Source organism: Pan troglodytes, chromosome 3 (genome assembly GCF_028858775.2).
Source record: "Pan troglodytes isolate AG18354 chromosome 3, NHGRI_mPanTro3-v2.0_pri, whole genome shotgun sequence".
NCBI lineage: Eukaryota > Metazoa > Chordata > Mammalia > Primates > Hominidae > Pan > Pan troglodytes.
The window spans coordinates 190,035,647-190,058,672 of record NC_072401.2 but is presented as its reverse complement, the minus strand read 5'-3'; the positions used below and the strand labels follow the sequence as shown (position 1 = coordinate 190,058,672).

The 23,026-nt window shown below is 40.2% G+C and overlaps 1 pseudogene; it reads left to right on the top strand.

Annotated features, from left to right (window-relative positions):
• Window positions 1-4,968: 4,968 nt before the first annotated feature.
• LOC747190 (little elongation complex subunit 2-like) lies at window positions 4,969-15,241 on the top strand (annotated as a pseudogene).
• Window positions 15,242-23,026: the final 7,785 nt, after the last annotated feature.

Here is a 23,026-nt window from a genome sequence, read left to right as displayed (position 1 = left end):
GGGCGAGGCGGCTGGATCATTTGAGGTCAGGAGTTCGAGACTACCCGGGCCAACATGGTGAAAACCCATCTCTACTAAAAATACAAAAATTAGCTGGGCGGTGGTGGCGCTCACCTGTAATCCCAGCTACCTGGGAGGCAGAGGCAGGAGAGTTGCTTGAGCCTCAGAGGCAGAGGTTGCTGTAAGCTGAGATCACGTCACTGCACTCCAGTCTGGGTGACAGAGTGAGACCCTGTCTCAAAAAAAACACAAAAAACAAAAAACAAAAAAAAAACAAAAAACAACAACAACAACAAAAGAATGCAAAATAATGAAACAATCACCACGCGGAGCCAGAGGCAAATGGCCAACCACCAGACCACAGGCAGACTATGACGGGCTAGTCGCCCTCTGCCATCCTGCTAAGGCACTGCAGTCATGTGAGCAAGCCTGGGCAAGATTAGCCGGAGCCAGACCATAGGAACTCTTCAGCAGATCCTTAGGTTAACAAACTGTTGCTGTTTGAAGTGACTAAATTTGGGGATAATTTCCTAATCAACAGAAGCTAACAGACACACTTGGAAATTACAGATTTGAAATGGATGTGGAATGTCTCCCTCATCACCTATGTTCCATTGCCCTTGGAACAGGGGGGCTGTGAATCAATATGTGGCTTGTAGCTTTGTGTCTAGAAATAGCATAAAAAATTGTTGGGAAATCAAGGCGGTGGCTTCTGATTATCCATGTGGCCCGCAAGCACCCTGACTCTTGTTTGTGGCAGCCACATAGGCCCTGGATAGGTGAAAGGGCAAAGGGAGCTGTGGGTGCCCCAGGACACCAGCTGTGTCTCCCGGCCTGTATCCTCCTTTAAAGCCCAGTAAATGTAGCATCAGATTAAAGCTGTCTGTGTCTTGCAAGTCTGATGGCCAGCTTGAATCTGTAATCACAAGGGCTGTGTGTAGCAGTATTCAATACTGAAAGAGCTGAGACCTGTGAAATTTTGCACCAAGAAAGTGAAACCCAGAAATTTTATACCAACTATTATTTCAATCAAGTATAAACGCAATACAAACTGATTTTTGAATGTTCAAAGATATGGGAACATTGTTTATATGGAACTGCTTGGAAAATCTAGCAAACAACAATCATCAGTGAACCAAATGTTGATAGGGTATGAAAAGTTGCAGCCAGGAGCCTGGTGACAAGCATGGAACCTGCCTGATGGTAGGAGAACTCAGTGAAAGAGACAAGAACGGGAACAGAATGTCAGCACTACAAATGTTAAAACCATCGCTGTGATCTGACTACCACGGAGTGTTTTGTATGGCATCACTGATTTTCTTCTCTTTAAAACACAGGGCAGAAAAAGCATAGAAGTAAGAAAAAGGAGCAGAAAAGAAAAAATAAGTGTGTGATTCACAATGAAGATATGCCAGTTATGAATTCTAGAGATTAAATAACAGAGCATCAATGTTCTTAAAACAAAAAGTAGGCTGGGCGCGGTGGCTCACGCCTGTAATCCCAGAACTTTGGGAGGCCAAGGTGGGCGGATCACAAGATCAGGAGATCAAGACCATCCTGGCTAACATGGTGAAAGCCCGTCTCTACTAAAAATAAAAAAAATTAGCCAGGCGTGGTGGCGGGCGCCTGTAGTCCCAGCTACTCAGGAGGCTGAGGCAGGAAAATGGCATGAACCTGGGAGGCAGAGCTCGCAGTGAGCCGAGATCGCGCCACTGCACTCCAGCCTTGGCGACACAGCAAGATTCTGTCTCAAAAAAAAAAAAAAAAAAAAAAGTAGAGCATGCATAAGGAAAGACACAGACACAGGAGCACAGCAGGGAAAATTACATCACCTCTATCAGGCTGTGACTGCTGAAGAGAGCAATAGTAAGTCATGATGTAAAAATGTAAATCACATAGTTTTCTCTAATTGACAGATAACAAACTTGGCCCCTTAAAAATATAGAATGCTCTTTTTTTTTTGATTCCATAGATCATAAAAAAGACTATATTTCAGACCACAAAACTTCAGTAATTTCTAAAAAGCATTTTTAATTATTTGATTAAGATGCAGTGAAATTAAATAAACAATAAAACTCCAAAACACTAAAAAACATACAGTTTTTGGAAGTTTTCTTATATCATTAAGGGCCAAAGAGAAAAACGTTGAAGAATATTTGTAAAAGAACTGACCACATATGACAACATCTGTATGACCCAGGTAGATCTGCACTCAGAAGAAATTCTAGAGCCTTAAATCATATTAATAAAAACAAGAAAAAACTTTAATATATCAACAAAATATAGACAAAATATATAAAATAGACAGAAAATTAAGGCAGAACTTACTGACTAAAGCAAAATGGTAGTAGTAGTAGTATTTTTTAATTTAAGAGCTGTATCTTTAGCGAAGAATTTAATATGTAAACTACCTTATTCAAGAAAAAAACAGAGAATGATAGTACATTAAGCAAGAAATAAGTAAAGGTCAATCACAGATAGAGACCCCTGCAATAGACCACTAAGACTACTTAATTTCATGCAAAGATCGAACAGAGGCTTTGCCTAATCTCCAGGCCGTGGGAGTCTCAACCTGAGAGAGGAAGGAGTCTCTTCTCCTGGACCTGATAGTCCAGGGGAATCTGTGGGTTGAAGGTTCTGTTCACATGTTCCTATCTCACATCTCAGAGCCCTTCTTTCCATTGAGTGCCCTCACTTTGTGTAGGACCCCTTTTAGGGCTGAAAATTTAGCCTATAGTGAGTTAAATCATGGTCTCCAAAAAGATATATCCATGTCCCAGTCCCCCAAAACTATGCCTGTGACCTTATTTAGGAAAATGTTATTTGCAGATATAATTAAGTACCTCAAGATGAGATCATCTTGGGTTATCCAGGTGGGCCCAACATTCAATGACATACAGAAGAGAAGACACACAGAAGAAAAGACAGAGAGTATAAGTCCATGTGAATATCCAGGCAGAGATGAGTGTTGCAATCAAGAGTCCAAAGAAGAGAAGACAAGGGTATGTTCCAAGCACACTTACCCAGTTTCTTGTTCTAGGCAATTCTGTGTTGAGCTCCCCTGGGGCAGAACAAAAGAGTATTGAAAGTATTGTTGTCTCTGTGGACCAAAGCCTGTACTGACCACAAAACAAAGCCCTTCTTGGATTCACCCTCAGCCCACACTCAATCATGTGGGTACATGGCAAGAAGAGACATGAAAAGATAAAATGAAAGAAAAGGGGCCTCTTTGTCTCAAATCCCAGTGAGCTGAAATCATGGCCTTCCTTCCAGATCAGGCTGAATGGTGGCCCCCAGGGAGATGAGTCCGTGTCTTATTCCAGGAACCTCTAATTGAGACCTTATTTGGAAAAAGAGTCATCAAAGATATAATTAAGGCTTTGAAATGAGATCATCTTGGATTATCTGGATGGGCCTTAAATCCTTTGAAGACACACAGGAGAGAATGATGTGGTCAGTTTTAACATGTAGATTGTATTTTAATTCAAGTATAGTGAGGCTGTGAAAGGAATATAAAAATCTCAGGACCCCAAACTCACTATGCCAAAGGGAAAAGTGAAGCTCAGTAACTGCGTCATGCAAAAACTGCCTTCCATTTTGTTCCTAAGTAGATAGCTGCAAAGACAGAAGGCCACATGTCTCCCACGGTGGCCTCCTTCACAAATTGCTCACAAGGAAATTCCTCGTGGGCCCCAAGAGCTTTACCCTAAAACAGAATGCTGTTCTATTTCACCTTGACAATGTAAACTAACAGCTTATCTTCACCGGTACCTTGACAAAGACAGGCCTAGAGGGCATCCCTTGGCTCACCTGAGAGGAATGCATATTTGAGCACCTCCTCTATTTACTTTATCTTATGCAAAAATGCAGACGCACTGAGCACTATGCATAATTCACTGTTTCACTACCCACTCCTTTCACATGTAAAATGTAGATTCAGTAAGTGCTAATCAAAGACTCCAAAGACTAACCACTTGCCTGTTTTGTCTACCTTCTCTCTCTTTTTTTTATCCTCTTTCTTCATCTGCCCTCCCTTTTTCCCTTTAAATCAGGAGTGTCCAATCTTTTGGCTTCCCTGGGCCACATTGGAAGAATTGTCTTGGGCCACACATAAAATACACTAACACTAACAAAGCTGATGAGCTAAAAACCAAACAAACAAACCAAAATATGGCAAAAAATAAAATCCCATTATTTTAAGTAAGTTTAGTAATTTGCTAATTTGTGTTGGGCCTCATTCAAAGCCATCCTGGGCTGCATGCGGCCCTTGGGCTGTGGGTTGGACTAGCTTGCTTTAAATATTGAAGTCCTCAAACCCTGTTGCATGGCCTCACTGGTGATCTACCTTGCTTTATATATGAAGTTAAGTTTGTAAGTATTAGTGAATATGCCTAATAATTTGATTTATTTGTAGCATCTGCATCTAGAGAATGCTTTAAGTCTCAGTTTGTTAGCCAATGGTGTAGTCACTAACTGTATTTTTAAAATAAAAAATGCTGTTGGTAAATCGTGACTACTGACCTGGCACTAAAAGTGTTTAAACTTACATATTTTTGTCCCAGGAAAATGGTGATACTTTTCTAATTATGGAACAGAGACATGTGTATCCATTTCCTGCTTGTTATAAAGACCTACAGAATGCTGGCAATAGATTGAAACTATCTTCAGGAACTGTTACTGCTATTACTACATAAGTCCATGCGATTGAGTCGAGAACTGACCAGCGACTCCTGTCCTAAGTGGAGGTTTCCCTGCAGTCACATCCCTATCCTGTCTTACAGCTCTCTGTTAAATGCCAATCTTTCTCTTTTGCAGAGAAGAGCGTGATTAAAGAGCTCTTGTCTCCATATTGGAAACTGGCCCTGATCACTGTGGCAGCACACTGAAGTATGTGATAAATAATTTATGAACCTCGGAGGTCTGGTGTGGGGAGATGTTCACCTTTTCTCCATCCGGGCACCACACATCATGCGTCAGCGCCAACACGGGCACATGCAGTTCTGCCTCAAGGTGGGTAAAGCTACACGTTCAACAAACGCGTGAGTAAAAGTGCACCAGGGGAGCTCTGCTGCTGCAACAAGACCACTTCTGGTAATTTGGGAGCAAACTGCTTTGACCAGGAATGTTGGGAGATTATACATAGAAAAGAGGTGTTGGAATTCCTTTTTATAAATGGTAAATATTACCACAAAAGGATAAAAATGGAAGATGGTTTTGAATGTCGGCAAAACTGCCCGAGAACTTTAATTAGGACAATGTCGCCACAGCGACTGCTTTCAAAACCATAACTTTCAGAATGCTCTGGGCACCGCACGTGCTGCATGAGACTTGTTAAGGCAATTTCCATTGTAACAAACAGCCTCAAAAAAAATAAAATAAAATAAGTTGCACATGCATCAAATTTGCTTTTAAAGTTATACAGGATTTAAAAGAATTTTATGGCCAGATATACTGACCAGAGCAACAACTTTTAACAGAATACAGAGAATAAACAGAAACTATTTATTTATACATTATTCACAAATATTCCAAGTTCTTGTTTATATCATTTGCCTTTCATCAAAAGATTAAATAATAACACAGTGTTAAGAGAAAAACTTCAGTAGAATTAAACTTTTGGGTTTTTTGAGACGGGTTTTGCTTTTGTTGCCCAGGCTGGAGTGTAGTGGCACGATATCTGCTCACTGCAACCTCCACCTCCCGGATTCAAGCGATTCTCCTGCCTCAGCCTCCCAAGTAGCTGGGATTACAGGCATGCACCACTGCGCCTGGCTAATTTTTGTATTTTTAGTAGAGATGGAGTTTCATCATGTTGGTCAGGCTGGTCTCGAACTCCTGACCTCAGGTGATCTGCCCTCCTCAGACTCCCAAAGTGCTGGGATTACAGGCGTGAGCCACTGCACCCGGCCAGCTGAATTAAATTTAAAGGACTTTACTTCAGCAATGAATGATTCGTGAATCAGCTCCCAGAATCGCAGCAGATTCAGAGAGACTCCAGCACAGCCACATGGTGGAAGAAAATTTGTAGACAAAAAAAGGAAAAAGATGTACAGAAATCGGAAGTGAGTTACACAAACAACTGGATTGGTTACAAGTTTGCCTTACTTGAACACAGTTTGAACACTCAGCAGTGTGTGAGTGGCTGAAGTATGGCTGCTGGACTGGCGATTGTTCCACGTACATACTCCTAAATTAGGTTTTCAATCTTGTTGACCTATTAAGTTAGGTTATGGTTCCTCTACAAGGACTCAAGTATAGAAGTATAGAGTCCTTCCCAGGCCATATTTAGTTCGCTTTAACAATAGATAATTCTTTTTTACAATTTGAAGTGGCTGTGTTCTTAAATTATGAACTATTCCTTACATTTCTTTATATTAGAAATTCCTAGTCTTTAAAGTAACAAACAATACCTTTAATTTATTTTCATTAGTGCTTTCTGGCCAACAATACTGTAGTATTTATTAGAAACTCATAAATTAATTTCATCATAAAGAATTATTTGATAATGCTTACTTGATAAAATATGATTTTACATATAACTACACATTAAAATTGTAAGTGCCTTAACATATATAATATTATAAAAACATAGTGATTAAGAAATGTCCAAAAGCACATTGAAAAATGTGGGGCATTTATGATTTTTTTTCAAAGTAAGATTCACTTCCATAATTGTAAGAAAATCAGACATGTCTGTTTAGGTATTTGCTTATGATGTGAGCAAACCTTTATTGTGACAATCATGGGATAAGTAAAAAGAAGTAAGACACAAATCATCTTAAAGGTGTTCTATATATATGTGTGTGTGTGTGTGTGTGTGTGTGTGTATATATATATATATATATATTTTTTTTTTAAAGACAAAATCTCGCTCTGTCACCCAGGCTGGAGTGCAGTGGTGCGATCTCAGCTCACTGCAACCTCCTGGTGAGCTTTTCTCCTGCCTCAACCTCCCGAGTAGCTGGGACTACAGGCACCTGCCACCACGCCAGGTAATTTTTTGTATTTTTAGTAGAGATGGGGTTTCATCATGTTAACCAGGATGGTCTTGAACTCCTGACCTCGTGACCCACCCACCTCAGCCTCCCAAAGTGCTGGGATTACAGGTGTGAGCCACCGCGCCCAGCCCTGTTCACAATACATTAACAGACAGATTGTAAATAATATTATAAAGTGATAAGATGACAAAACAAAACTACAGATAAAATTCTACAGGAGCAGCCAGTAGAGAGTGATTGATCCTAACTGAAGTTTAGGAAAGACTTTATTGTAAAAACATCACTTTAGGGAGCTTTTGACAAGTCAGTCGAGCTTCATACACAGAGAAACTGGGGAAAGGGGAGGGAATAGCATAGAGATGAAAAATAAGGCGTGTTTTAGTTACTACAAATATAGAATTTGAGTTAATGCATACTGTAAAATTTGCACACTACCTACCTAATGTACACAAATAGCCGTAACTGAATAAAAGGGCTAAAGAAAGAAATAGTGGTAAAATAAAAGTATTAACTTATGTCAACAGTGGGTTTTTTTTTCCTATTTTATTTGTTTATTCCTGGATGGATTTAGTGGATTCCTCTCTATATCCTTTTACTCTAACCACATCAATGCATACCTGACTGATTTGTAAATGCCAGCATGTACATTTTCTGCATGAGGGCTTTCTCTGACTCTGAAACCTTCTTGGCTACTTTTTCTAGGCCTGAAATGCTGGAGAGTGATCACTCATAGGTACAGCCACGACCAATGGCTGATGGAAATTGGTGTGTAAATATTACAATTCCCTTGGCCCACGGGTGGGATTACTCAGGTACACATTTTACCCTGGCTTCTCAGTTTCCGCAGTAGGATTAAGCTCCAGTTGTCCACAGTGATAACGCCCTTGAAAATAAAGCCTTTTTTGTCATTATTTTCTCCCCTATCTCACTTCCTATTCTTTTCGGATCATCTACAAAATAAACCCCTCGCACTTGAATGGCTATTTTGGTCTGGGTCCCAAATTGAAATGTACATTGGGATAAAAGTACATGAAATAAAATTAAATTACACAAGCAAGAAATAAATTTTATTTATTGTAAGCCAGTGAAACTTTGAGGTTGTTTGCTGGGAAGAATAACAGGATCTGCAATGACTAAACAATAATCTATTAGAGAAAAGAAGTCAACTACAAAATTGGAATAAAAAGCATTGTGTTATAAATAACAAAGAAGGCACTTGGAAAACAGTTGCTTCTTTTACTGTCTGAATTCACCATGGAACACGGGTTGGGCCAAAATGTGGAAATTTGGAAAAGAAAGGAGAATAATACAGGTTGTTCAGCAGAAAAACAATACAACCAAATTTTGAATGAGTGTGTTGAAAGAAAATTAAAAGGAAGTGAATCTGTATAAAGATGAGGTCAATTTCTTAATTGAACCCACCACTAAAATCTGCTTGTCCACTGAATCTTCTGTCTCATTAAACATAACCACTATTCTCTCAGTCACCGAAACATCCCTACTCAATGGGCGGATCGTACCAATTCTACTACCTAGGTATTTCTCAGATTTAGCCCTCCTTTTCACTCCATGCCTGCTCTCTCAGTCAGATCCTGACTTTCTCTTGCTTGATCCATCATAATATCTTGGTTCCTACACTTCCCTCCTTGAATCCTGCGTCCCTTAACTCTATCTTCCACTGTGAGAAGTGATTGAAAACATAAATCTGACCAAATCATCATTCCCTGTGTTAGCACCTGCAAGCAGACTAAATGTGGCCCTCAAGGAGAGTGAGAAAACAATCAGTTGAGGTGTAGAAGAAAATATGAGAAACTTTATCTATTTTTTCTTTTTTTGAGATGGAGTCTTGCTCTGTCGCCCAAGCTGTAGTGCAGTGGCGCGATCTCGGCTCACTGCAAGCTCTGCCTCCCGGGTTCACGCCATTCTCCTGCCTCATCCTCCCGAGTAGCTGGGACCACAGGTGCCCGCCACCACGCCTGGCTATTTTTTTTTCTTTTTTTCTTTTTTTTATGTTTGTATTTTCAGTGGAGACAGGGTTTCACCGTGTTCGCCAGGATGGTCTCGATCTCCTGACCTCATGATCCACCCGCCTCGGCCTCCAAAAGTGCTGGGATTAGTCATGAGCCACCGCGCCTGGCCAACTTTATCTATTTTTATTTCGTTTTATAAAATACTAACATTTAATATATGGGGAGACCATACAACGTGTAGAGAAATTTATAAATACATATAGATATATTAGAGGTGACTGCTTGAGAAAGTTTTACTAAATACATGTATAATCAGAAAAGCCTAAGGCCAGCTGCTCACACCTGTAATCCCAGCACTTTGGGAGGCTGAGGTGGGTGGATCACGAGGTCAGGAGTTCAAGAACAGCCTGGCTAAGAGGGTGAAACCCCGTTTCCACTAAAAATACAAAAATTAGCCAGGTGTGGTGGCAGGCACCTGTAGTCCTAGCTACTCTGGAGGCAGAGGCAGAGAATTGCTTGAACCTGGGAGGCGGAGGTTCCAGTGAGCCGAGATTGTACCACTGCACTCCAGCCTGGGCAACAGAGAGAGGCTCCGTCTAAAAAAAAAAAAATCTGGAGGCAACTGGCATAAAGGCTAAAATCTGAGTTCCTTAACGCAGCATGCATGGCAACCTCCAGCTTCAACTTCCTACTGCTCCACACAAGGAGCTCCACAAACTATAACAGCAGTTGGTGTTTAGTTCCTTGATTCACATCGTGCTATTTTATGTTTCTGTATATGTCCTTCCGTCAGAAACACTCTTTTCACATGTTTTTGAATGATCTTCTCAAGGATATTTGCACTGTGAACAGCCTCGGAAGGTAAGGTAGCTTTTCAAATTCAATCTCCTGCAAAACCGCATTCAGTGACCATCAACTTCAAGAACCCTCTCTTGAACTTTCACGACAGGCTAAGTGCACCTCAGTGTGCTCTCAGAGTACCCCTTGAATGTTGCTGTCATTGGCTGGGTGTGGTGGCTCACACCTCTAATCCCAGCACTTTGGGAGTCCAAGGCAGGTGGATCATGAGGTCAGGAGTTTGAGACCAGCCTGGGCAATATGGTGAAACCCCGTCTCTACTAAAAATACAAAAATTAGCTGGCACGTGGTGGCATGCACCTGTAAACCCAGTTACTGGGGAGGCTGAGGAACCAGAATCGCTTGAACCCGGGAGGTGGAGGTTGCAGTGAGCCGAGGTCACACCACTGCTCTCCAGCCTGGGTGACAAGCAAGACTCCATCTCAAAAAAAAAAAAAAAAGTTGCTGTTGCTGTCGTCACTTATATCCCATGCTATGAAAAATACTGTTTATGCCGGGCACAGTGGCTCACACCTGTAATCCCAGCACTTTGGGAGGCCAAGGCAGTCAGATAACCTGAGGTCAGGAGTTGGAGACCACCCTGGCCAACATGGCAAAACCCCGTCTCTACTAAAAATACAAAAAATTGGCCGGGCGTGGTGGTGCACGGCTATAATCCCAGCTACTCAGGAGGCTAAGGCAGGAGAATCACTTGAACTCGGGAGTCAGAGGTTGCAGCGAGCTGAGACTGCACCACTGCACTTTAGCCTGGGTGATGGAGTGAGACCCCATCTAAGAAAGAAAAGAAAGGAAGGAAGGAAGGAAGGAAGGAAGGAAGGAAGGAAGGAAGGAAAAATACTGTTTCTGTGTCATGTGTCTTTATGCATTGTTTCTTCTATTCATTGGAAGCATTTTGGGTCAAGAATCATGTTTTATTTATCTTGGGATTTCTAGGATCTGTAAGAGTATCTGTTACAAGATGGGGACCCAGTAAATGTTTGCTGAACTCTTATATGCTACAGAAGAAATAGCTAGAAAGCTATTGCATGTGGGCGGCAAGCCACCCAGGTGCTGAGGCAAGAGACCAAGGCAACAAGCTGTTCCAGTATAATAAAATATATAAAATAAGAATAGTTATACTAGATATAGATCATAGATATGATTATATATGAATATCATTAATAATTAGTTTGTAGCAATTACTCTTTATTCCAATATTATAATAATCCTTGCTCTATAATAACCTAGGAAAAACCAGGCCATACAGAGATAGGAGCTGAGGAGACATAGTGAGAAGTGACCAGAAGACAAGAGTGCGAGCCTTCTGTCACGCCCAGACAGGGCCACCAGAGGGCTCCTTGGTCTAGTGGTAACACCAGCGTCTGGGAAGACGCCCATTGCCAAGCAGACTGTGGTCTAGCAGTAGCATCAGTGCCAAAGAAAAACACGCACTACTTAGCAGACTGGGAAAGGGAGTCTCCCTTTCCCTGGCAGAGTTTAGAGAAGACTCTACTCCTCCACCTCTTGTGGAGGGCCTGACATCAGTCAGGCCTGCCCACAGTTATCTGGAGGCCTAACCATCTCCCTGTGATGCTGTGCTTCAGTGGTCACACTCCTAGTCTGCTTTTATGTTCCATCCTGTATGCCTGGCTCTGCCTTCCAGAGAGCAGTAGCAAAATTAGTGAAAGTACTAAAAACCTCTGATATGAAGAAATAATGGCATAGGCTGTGTCCTCTCTCTCTCTGTCTCTCCACCTCGGCTGCCAAACAGGGAAGGGCCTCCTGTCCAGTGGATACATGACTCATGTTACCTTGTCAATCATTAGAGATGACTCACACTCCTTACCCTGCCCCTTTTGCCTTGTATCCAATAAATAACAGTGCAGCCAGGCATTCGGGGCCACTACCAGTCTCCGCATCTTGATGGTAGTGGTCCCCCAGACCCAGCTGTCTTTTCTTTTATCTCTTTGTCTTGTGTCTTTATTTCTACAATGTCTCATCTCCATACATGGGGAGAAAAACCCACCGACCCTGTGGGGCTTGTCCCTACAATTGTAAAAGCCCAGATGTGAAATATAAGGAGAAAAAAACAAAATTCTTGGTGCCTTCATTTTTCAATTTCATGTAAACTGTGGAGAAACACTCAATTATAAAGGGTCTGAGGTTTACTCTACTTGCAATCTAATGAGTTACATTGTCATTGTTTCATGGATGTTGGCAAAAGACACAAGACTCCTAGGTTAAAAAGGGGAAAAGTTGTATACTGAGTGGATTTTCTTCATAGCTATGGAAGCTGGAGCTTAGGAAACTCCAGTCATTTATAATGGATCTTGTATTAGTCTGTTTTCATGCTGCTGATAAAGACACACCTGAGACTGGGCATATACAAAAGAAAGAGTTTTAATGGACTTACAGTTCCACATGGCTGGGGAGGCCTCACAATCATGGCTGAAGGTAAAAGGCACATCTCACATGGCAGCAGACAAAAGAAGAGAACTTGTGCAGGGAAACTCCCCTTTGTGAAACCACTAGATCTCATGAGACCTATTCACTATCACGAGAATAGCATGGGAAAGACCCATCCCCATGATTCAATTACCTCCCACCAGGTATCTCCCACAACACATGGGAATTGTGGGAGCTACAATTCAAGATGAGATTTGGGTGAGGTCACAGCCAAACCATATCAGACCTCAAGTAAGTTTGCTCAAACTTTGTCCTAAAAGTAGTCATTATTTTAATTTTCCTAAACACCAAGAAAACCTTCCCTCTACCGCAGAGGGAAAAGCTACCTTAACTTCCAAAGCTGTTCACAATGGCGATATCCTTGAAAAGATCATTTGGAAGAAAAGCTGCCAGAGTCTCTGTTTACACCACATGTGAATGTATGAAATACTCCTGGGGAATCATCTCCCAAATACAAGTAAAGTATCCTAAAATATACGAGAAGGTCCTAGAGCATTTGATTTGACCAAGTTTGTGAGAGTCTACTTAAAATGAACTGTTCTTATTCTTCTGTTTTAACTGGACTTTCTCTCATTTATTAAGTTTAAAAATGATCCTCCCAGTGATCCAAAATTAATTTGAAGCTTTGAAATAGGAATTACTTTTATGCTAGAAAACAACTATTTTTACTTCCCTCAAACCCAAGTTATTCAATAACTATATTATATGTGTATATATTTACATCCTTAAGAACAGGGATCTTTGACTCTCCCACCAGGCATAGAAAAGAGATTTATCCTTGAAGAGTTTATATCTGAATGGACATGTCCTGTGAAGTAGTGAGTGCCAAAACATTGAGACTCTTGAAAACTTGTATCTGGATTTTGATGGTGATGTTACAAAACTTGAAACTTTTGGAGTAACCACCACCAAAGCATCAAAGCCAACAAGTCCAGCAAGTACTTCCACAGTAACTAACGTGACAGATGCTCCTACAGCCCCCAAAGCAGGAACTACACCTGTGGCACCAAGCGCACCAGACATTTCTGCTAATTCTAGAAGTTTATCTCAGATTCTCATTGAATGGTCGCAAAAGGAGAAACAACTGGTCACTGGTATGAATGGTGGCCCTAAAGAGTGCAAAAATAAAGATGACCAGGGATTTGAATCATGTGGCAAAAAGGTATCAAATTCTGACAAGTCTTTGAGGCAAGATAGTGACTTGAAAACATCTGATGCCTTACAGTTAGAAAATTCTCAGGAAATTGAAACTGCTAATAAATATGATATGACTATAGATATGGTACATGTTGATGCTGAAAGACCCAATGTTCTGGAAAACCTAGACAACTCAAAGGAAAAGACTGTGACATCAGAAGCAGCTAAAACTGAAGATACAGTTCTCTGCAGCAATGACACAGATAAGGAGTGTTTAATTATTGATACAGAGTGTAAAAATAATAGTGAAGGAAAGACAGCTGTCATGGGTTCCAACTTAAATTCTTGACCAGCTAGTCCAAATTCTTCCTCAGGACAGGCTTCTGCAGAAAACCAGACTAATACTGCTTGTAGTCCAGAAGAGTCATGTGTTTTTATTTTTTTACTTTTTATTTATTTAATTTTTTTTGAGGTGGAGTTTCGTTCTTGTTGCCCCAGGCTGGAGTGCAGTGGCACGATCTCAGCTCACTGCAACCTCTCCCTCCCCGGTTCAAGCAATTCTCCTGCCTCAGCCTCTCAAGTAGCTGGGATTACAGGCATGCGCCACCACACCCAGCCAATTGTGTGTGTGTGTGTGTTTTTAGTAGAGATGGGCTTTCTCCACATTGGTCAGGCTGGTCTCGAACTCCTGACCTCAGGTGATCTGCCTTCCTCAGCCTCCCGAAGTGCTGGGATTACAAGCATGAGCCACCACACCTGGCAAGTCATGTATCTTTTTTTAAAAAAAAACTATCAAATGAGTATATAAAAAATTTGATCCTGTTGGAGAAATTTTTAAAATGCAGGATGAGCTCTTAAAGCCAATTTCCAGAAAAGTACCCAAATTGCTCTTAATGAATTTAGAAAATTCTAAACAGCCTTCTGTTTCTGAGCAACTGTCTGTCCCTTCAGATGCCTCTAGTTGGCCGAAATTGGATGGCCTTCTGCATTTCAGAAGCCAAAAGGACGATTGCCGTATGAACTTCAGGACTATGTTGAAGATACGTCGGAATACCTAGCTCCTCAGGAAGGAAACTTTATTCATAAGTTATTTAGCCTGCAAGACCTGTTGTTACTCATGTGCTGCAGTGTCCGGAGGATGGAGACAAGACCACGTTCTAAGAAACAGAACAAAATCGGAAAACAATTTCCAGTTTATGTACTACCAGAAGTAGAGTATCAAGCTGGTTATGGAGTTGAAGTTCTGACTGAAAGTGAACGTTGTCGCTTGTGGACTGGAAGTTGATTGCATTCCAACAGATATTTTACATTGGCCATATCGATGCATTTACTTCAAAGCTTTTTCTACTGGAAGAAATTACCTCAGAAGCATTAAAAGAAAAGCTTTCAGCACTCAAGATTTCCAATGTATTTAACATTCTCCAACACATTCTAAAGAAATTAAGTAGCTAGCAGGAGGGTTCCTACTTGTTATCTCAGGCAGCAGAAGATTCTTCACTCCCAATCCATAAGGCCTCTGATGGAAAAGTTACTAGGACAGCATACAATTTGTATAAAACACATTGCAGCCTTCCTGATGTACCTTCCAGTCTCTCAGTTCCCTGGGTCCCATTAGATCCCAGGCTGTTATGACCATATCATATCCATCATGGAAGAATAACTTGTACTTTTCCACCTAAATCACTGGATACCACAACACAACAAAAGGTTGATGGAACGAGAATACCTACAGGCAGCCACAGGAATCCAGTTTCCATAGAAACCAAAAGCAGTTGCTTGCCTGCTCAGCAAGTTGAAACTGAAGGAGTGGCTCCGAATAAAGGAATAACTTGAGGACTGCGCCGTGGAAAATTAAATTTCAAAAAAAAAACCCAGTTATAACAATGTTTAATTTAGAAAAGTTTGAGGGAAAATATGACTAAAAGCTCAGTAGGCAAGAGGAACATTTTTCCTGTAGTATCCTCACGAGTTCTTAGAGTGTCTTGAAAAAATATGTTGGCTATGTGAAAGAATGCTTCAACTAAAATGGAATGTTATGCTGTTCACTCCTAAACTTTGAGGAGCATCTTGATATGTTTTAATATTATCATGGCAGGGAAATATATAAAGAAGAAAAATATTTTTACATTAAACCTTTTCTAAAAATTGTAAATAGAAAAATAATTTGATTTTTTATCAAGAATGACACATCAATATATATTATGTTATATTGCCAATCTGTTGAGATTGACTCAAAAGGTTAAATATTGCCACTGTTGAAGATAATTATGAGTATCGCAAACCTTGTTTCTGACCCATTTTGATAGTTTCTATATATGCCTTTAAAATGATGAATGTTGCAGGTTAATAAAGTTAATACCTTTAAAACTTGGTGAAATACCATTACAGAAGCCAAAAATAAAAACTCCCTGCCTCTGAAAAAAAGGGAGGTTTTTCTTCCCTTCCTTTATTTATTTTTGGTTTACATATTTAATTATAACCTATAACACTATATTATTTATTCAAAATTGCTTCTAGATATATTATTGATCAATATTGTCCTATCCAGATGTCATCAAGAAGGCTGATTAGAGGTGCCCAGTGCTCTCCTACTCCACAAAGGACCAAAACAATTAGAAAACAACACATCAAATAGAGTGTATAGGAGAAAACACTGGAATTCAGCAAGAAAGTGATAAAGACCTTCTGATGCACAGAGACTGGAGATGGCAGCATAAAGAGGAAAGTGAAGAGCCTGGCTGGAATTGGCTCATCCCAAGAGACACTCCTTACCACAGAGAAAGAGGTAAGTTGATCCCCAGGAATAAATTTATAGAAATAAATGCCTGCTTTAAAAAAGTAGAAAGATTTCAAATAAACAATCTAATAATGCACATCAATGAACTAGTAAAGGAAGAACAAACTAAACCCAAAATTTAAAACTAGAAAATAAATAAATAAAGATCAGAGCAGAACTAAACATAGTAGAGACTAAAAAAAATTGCAAAAGATCGATGAAATGAAAACTTGGCTTTTTGAAAAGACAAACAAAAATTGATAAACTGTTAGCTAAACTAAGAGAAGAGAGAGAAGACCCAAATAAATAAAATCAGAAACAAAAAAGAAGACTAACAACTGAGACCACAGAAATACAAACAATCATTAGAGACTATTATGAACAACTATCCACCAGCAAATAGGAAAAACTAGAAGAAATGAATAAATCCCTGCACACATACAACCTACCAACATGAAACCATGAAGAAAAAGAAAACCTCAACAAACCAATAATGGGCAATATGATTGAAGCCATCATAAAAAGTCTCCCATCAAAGAAAAGCCCAGGACCTGGTGGCTCCACTGCTGAATTCTACCAAAGATTTAAAGAACTAATATCAATTTGACACAAGCTCTTCAAAAAAATGGAAGAGAAGGGATCATTTCCAAACTTATTCTAGCAGACCAGCGTTACTCTGCTACCCAAACCAGACCAGAACACAAAAGCAATAGTGACAAAACTACAGATCAGTATCCCTGATGCACCTAAATGCAAAAATCCTGAACAAAATACCAGCAAACTGAATCTAACAGCACATCAAAAAAATTATACACCCATGTTCAAATGGGATTAGTCCTAAAAACACAAGGATGTTTTGGTATACCCAAATCAATAAATGTGATACATCACATCAACGGAATTAAGGGCAAAAGCCATAGGATCATGTCAATAGATGCAGAAAAAGCACCTGATAAAACTCAACATCCCTTCATGATGAAAAATTCTCAATAAATTAGGCATGGAAGGAGTGTACCTCAAAATAATAAAGGCCATATGTAACAAACCCACAGCTGACAGCATACTGAATGGGGAAAAACTTTTCCTCTAGGAGCTGGAACCAGACAAGAACGCCCATTTTCACTACTCTTATTCAACACTGTACTGGAATTCCTAGCCAGGGCAGTTAAGCAAGAGAAAGCAATACAATACAGTAAAATTGGAAAAGAGAAAATCAAATTGTCCCTCTTTGCAGATGACATAATCTTATATAGAGAAAAACCTAAAGACTTCACCACAGAACTCTTGGAACTGATCAATGAATTTGGTAAAGTTGCAGAATATAAAATCAACATATAAGAATTAATAGGAAGTCTATATACCAATAACAAACTAGCTGAAGAAATCAAAAAAGCAATCCCATTTTTAATAGCTACAAAAAAAAATAAAGCACCTAGAAATAAATTTAACCAAGGAGATAAAAGACCTCTACAATGAAAACTACAAAACACCGATGAGAAAAATTGAAGAGGACATACCCACCAAAAAAGAAAAATTCCATGTTCAGATTGGAACAGTCAATATTGTTAAAATGACCATCTTAATCAAAGCAAGCTACAGATTTAGTGCAATTCCTGTTGTTACCAAAGCACAGGGGTTCAGTCTAGGTCCTGCTGCTTGCCACACAGAAAGCCAGTCACTGAAACAATGAGTATTGCCAAGGAAGAAGGATTTAACTGAGTGCTGCAGCAAAGGAGATGGGAGATTAGCATCAAATCCATTTCCCTGACTGGCTATAACTAGTGGTTTATATAGCAGGGAAGAAATGTGACAATGTCTAAGAAAAGGGAGGAACTAGGGAGGAGCAAGAAAGTAATCATGATGAATGAGGGGTTTGGCATCTCATTGTCTGGATGTGGTGATCAGGTGAGTTTCAGTTCTTTGATGCTTGTTTTTTTTTTTTTTGAGACGGAGTCTCACTCTGTCGCCCAGGCTGGAGTGCAGTGGTGCGATCTCTGCTTACTGCAGGCTCCGCCCCCCGGGTTTACGCCATTCTCCTGCCTCAGCCTCCTGAGTAGCTGGGACTACAGGCACCCGCCACCTCGCCCAGCTAATTTTTTGTATTTTTAGTGGAGATGGGGTTTCACCACGTTAGCCAGGATGGTCTCGATCTCCTGACCTCGTGATCCACCCGCCTCGGCCTCCCAAAGTGCTGGGATTACAGGCGTGAGCCACTGTGCCCGGCCTCTTTGATACTTTTTTTGAGAGCCCTGAATGTCATCCTGAGGAAGGAACACAGATAAAACAAAAGCAAGCTTCAAGCTTTAAGAACAGAGGATCAAATTCTATGTTTATCCAAAAAAAAAAAAACTATCTATGGGACTACTGGACTGGTTTCACTATGAAAATACCAATGATATTCCTCACAGAAATAGAAAAAATATTCCAAATCTTGTATGGAACCACAAAATACCCTGAATAGCTAATGCAATTCTAAGCAAAAAGAACAAAGCTGGAAATATTATACTACCTGTCCTCAAAATATACTACAAAGCTCTAGTAATCAAAACAACATGACACTGGTATAAAAGCAGACACATAAACCAATGGAACAGACTAGAAAACCCAGAAATAAATTCTCTTATTTACAGTCACCTGACTTTTTGACAAAGTCACCAAAAACGTTGAAAAGTGGATATGCATATGCAGAAGAATAAATCTAGACCTCTCTCTCTCTCTCACACCATACATGAAAATAAATTCAAAATGGATTAAAGACTTAAGTTTAAGACCCAAAACTATACAATTCCTAGAAGACAACATGGGGGAAACACTTTAGGACTTGAGACGGGGTGAAGCTTTTGTAGGTAAGACTTTACAAGTACAAGCAACAAACGTAAGAATAGACAAATGAGACTATATCAAACTAAAAACCTTATGCACAGCAAATGAAGTAATCAACAGAATAGAAGACCACTGTAGGATGGGAGAAAATATTTGTGAACTATTCATCCAACAAGAGATTAATGCTCAGAATATACAAGGAATTCAAACAACAGCAAAAAAATTAAAAAGCAAAAAAAAATCTGATTTTACAGTGGCCAAAGAATCTGAAAGACATTTCTCAAAAAAGGACATACAAATGGGCAAAAAGAACATTTTAAAAAATGACATCACTAATCATTATGGAAATGCAAATCAAAACCACAATGAGATATTCTCTTGTCCCAGTTAAAATGGCTACTATCAACAAGACAAAAATAACAGACACTGGTGAGGATGCAGAGAAAAGGGAGCTCCTACATACTGTTGGTGGGATTGTAAATTAGTATGGCCATTATGAAAAACCGTATGGAGTTTCCTCGAAAAACTAAGAATAGAACTACCATATGATCTAGCAATCCCTCTACTCGCTATTCATCCAAAAGAAAGAAAATCAGTATCTCAAAGAGGTATCTGCACTCCCATGTCTACTGAAGCACTATCCACAATAGCCAAGATATGGAGTCAGCCTAAGAGTCTATCATCAGGTGAGTGGATAAAGTGTGGTAACTACACACAATGATATACTATTCTGTCATAAAAAAGAATGAAGTCTTGTCACTCACAGCAACAAGGATGAGCCTGGAGGACATTATGTTAAATGAAATAAGTCAGACACAAAAAGATAAATACTGCATGTTCTCACCCATGTATGGGAGCTAAAACATTGAGCTCTAGAAGCAGAGAGTAGAGTTATGGTTACTGTCAGTTCGAGACTATAGGAGGAGAGAAGGATAAGGAGAGATACAAAATTACAACTGGATAGGAGTCAACTCTAGTTTCTATGGCCCTGTAAGGGTGATGATAGTTAACAATAATTTATTGTGTATTTTCAAATAGCTAGAAAAGAGGATTTTGAATATTCCCAACACAAAGAAATGATAAATTCTTTGTGTTATACATGATAGATACACTAATTACCACAATACGGTAATTATACATTACATCCATGTATGGAAATATCTCTTTGTATTCCGAAATATGTACGATTATTACATGTCATTTAAAAGCAATTTTAAAAAATAAAATTAAATTTGGGAGCAGGGGTGGAAGTACAGGTTGCAAGTGACAGGAGCCAAAGTCCAACTGAAGGAAATTCAGTGGCGAGAAGATCCACGAGGTTTCACTGCCAAGGTACCTGGAGTTGATCCAGTCCCTCCCTATTCTCTACTTTACCACATCTCCATGAGATAACCTAGTGTTCTCCCAATAGGTTCGCTTAGATTCGCTTTTTGTTTTAATCTAGTCAGAGTTGGTTCATTTGCTTTAAACCAAAAGAGCAACTAAAATACACAGCAAGTTGGAATGAAGCAAACTGAAAATGAATAGTAGCTATTGATAAAATGCCTTCCTGGGTTTTGCAAACAGCTGTCAATAATACCTAATCTAATATCTTGAAATAAAGTGTGGCATTTAATTAACAAAAAGTATCCTCTCTGCTGTCCAGGATTATGGTTCTCTCACCTTCGTGTGTATGAGAACCACGTGAAGTAATGGGTACAGCACGAGTTCCCAAGCCTCCAAAGGCTCTGATTCCCCAATCTTAATTGGGGTCTGTGTCTTCAACAAGATCCCAGCTGGGCACAGTGGCTCATGCCTGTAATCCCAGCACTTTGGAGAGGCCGAGCAGGCGAATCACTAGGTCAGGAGATTGACACCATCCTGGCCAACATGGTGAAACCCCGTCTCTATTAAAAATACAGAAATTAGCTGGGCATGGTGGCATGTGTGCCTGTAATCCCAGCTACTTGGCAGGCTGAGGCAGGAGAATCGCTTGAACCAGAGAGTAGAAGGTTGCAGTGAGCCGAGATTGTGCCACTGCACTCCAGCCTGGGCAACAGAGCATGACTCCATCTCAAAAAAAAAGAAAAAAACAAAACAAAACAAGATACCTATATGATTCTGAGATAGCATTGTACTTTTAAGACTACAGACACAATTATTACAAATTAAAAAATAATAATGTGCCATGTTTTAGGTGAAATAACTCTTAACAGATTTTTTCTTAATGGAAAAGTCACAAATGGTAACACAGAAGCTAGAAGCCTTGGGAAGAAAGCAGAGGAAGAGTTAAAGTACAGTACTGTTGGTTCAAATATTCAAAAAGAAATATCCAGAAGACAGCTTGGAAATCCTAGATTGGATCACAGCGTGGAGGTCCTGCTGGCTACTTTGATTTGAGAGTCGTGTGTGAATGACACCCTGAGAACAAGGATCTTCTAGCAACCGTAGTGATGGATGAGAGAGGAAAGGTGGACCTCAGCAACACCATATAGAGGCAGGAGCATGGGAGAAAGGAGCCTAGGATTGATAACGGCAGGTAACAAGAGAGGCAGAAATAAAACATAGCAGTATGCTATCACGGAAGCCAAAAGAGGGCATGCAATCAAGAATGGATGATAGGGCCGTGCGCAGTGGCTCATGCCTGTAATCCCAGCCCTTTGGGAAGACGCGGCGGGTGGATCACGAGGTCAGGAGTTCAAGACCAGCTTGGCCAAGACGGTGAAACCCCATCTCCACTAAAAATACAAAAAAATTAGCTGGGTGTGGTGACGGGCGCCTGTAATCCCAGCTGAGGCAGAGAATTGCTTGAACCCAGGAGGTGGAGGTTGCAGTGAGCCAAGATTGCACCACTGAACTCCAGCCTGGGTGAGAGACTGAGACTCAGTTTCAAAAAAAAAAAAAAATAGGTGATACCTGTAGCCTGTTATTAAATGAATAACTAAATAGGTGGAAAGGAACATCTCTTTCCTATAGTGGTTTCTAGTCCCAGACCATGCTCTTCCTATTCAAACTTTAAATTTATCACCTCTAACATCTTGTTATAAAGCTGTTTTTTTTTTAAAATCAAGTTTAGTTTTCTTCTGGGTTGAAAGGCACTCAAAAACTAATAACAAAAATATAACATTTCATTTATTTTGATGCAATTAGGATTTCTTTCTAATACACAGTTTAGGGCCTTGGAAATGTTCACCCATCTTAGATAATAGAATTCTAAACCAAACTTCCATAGGTGTGATTTAATCATGTAATTTTCCCCTTAAAATACCCAGTTGAATCAAGTGATATTTAATTTCCTCACTTTGTATGAAAACATTTTCCTCCCATGCTACCTTTCTCTTTATTCCATGAACACATTATTCTAAAGCACCGTGAAGCCTGCAAATGAAAGCCTCGCACAGACATGAGGAGCAGGGACCATCCCCATCCGTGTCCTGGTGCACCTGTCCCTTTCTATGGAGCAGGGACCATCCCCGCCCGTGTCCTGGCGCACCTGTCCCTTTCTATGGAGCAGGGACCATCTTTGCCAGTGTCCTGGTGCACCTGTCCCTTTCTATGGATGAGGGACCATCCCCACCCATGTCCTGGTGCACCTGTCCCTTTCTATGGAGCAGGGACCATCCCCACCCATGTCCTGGTGCACCTGTCCCTTTCTATGTGTGCATCATTCATCACTAGGCTTAGTCTTCCCATCTCTTTCGAGACAGCCACTATTTTCTACATGGTTCACTCTGTACTATAAAAGTTAAAAAAGTAAACGTGATATTATGGAAAGTGTTTCCTTGGCCAAAGCAAAGATATTGAGCACAAAAAGCCCTCTGCATTCTTGGTTCACCCTGTTGTGGGACTGATGGTTACCAGCATGTTGAGGGAAACGGCGACACTTGGTACCACAGTGAGATGCAAATGATTCCCTTCGAGAAAGAAAGACAGACTTACTGTGTAATTTTCTTTGTTTTGATGGCCATTGGCGCCATTAAATTGATAGTTATTCCTAACAGACGACTGCTGTTTGAAAATAGAATAGCCAACAGCCTTGT